The sequence below is a fragment of the Bremia lactucae genome, linkage group LG12 (assembly GCF_004359215.1).
Source record: "Bremia lactucae strain SF5 linkage group LG12, whole genome shotgun sequence".
NCBI lineage: Eukaryota > Oomycota > Peronosporomycetes > Peronosporales > Peronosporaceae > Bremia > Bremia lactucae.
The window spans coordinates 2,168,845-2,169,653 of NC_090621.1; positions in this window are offsets into that span (position 1 = coordinate 2,168,845).

An 809-nucleotide genomic window follows, 5' to 3' on the forward strand; every position below is an offset into this window, starting at 1 on the left:
GAAGAGGTTGGAGACCTAAATTATAGGCTCACCCTTCCCCCGTATATGAAGACGCACCCCGTATTTTACGTGGGTCGTCTGAAACGATATGTAGACCCAAATGAGGTCACATATCCCCATCTGGCTAAGGAGACCGATGGTGACGCCGACTGTGAGTCGAGCGTCGTTCGGGTGAGGGGGACGGTGAAGGCGGAAAACTATCAAACCGATTCCTCCCTCCACGAACAGGACTTGGAGAGCGGGGGACAACACGCGAGTAAGGCGGATCCCTCAGCATTATCCGTTCGAAAAGATCCAAGCGAGTCTTCAGGCGTTCATAACCCTGACGAGCCTTCGCTCGGACATCAACAAAATCCGAGGTCAGTCGTGAGACTTGACCCTCGAGATCCGCAATACGTTGTTTAGCAGCGTTTAACGCATGCGACTGAACGGACGAAGGTAAGGCAGCCGCAAGTAGGTGGGCGAGGTCGCCACTCCTATCGGGCGCCACCTGCACTGATGGATGCGGGTGGGAATCAACGCTTCCTTGTTGGAAGGTTGCTCGCCCACCGCTCCGTGAGGCAAGGGTATCAAATCCTCGTCCAATGAAAAGGTCACCCGAAGAGTTTTGACTCTTGGGAACCGATCGATACCCTACGTATTGATGTGCCCGGCTTGGTGGCTGCCTATGAAAAGGAGCACCAGCTGAGGCCACTTCGCTAGTCTCAAATGGACTAGCAGAAGTAGCGTAGTGAGAAGAAACAGGGGGTACAGTACCACACATGTTTCTTTCACACGCAAACGGGCGAAATCAATTCGCTGCGACCGCC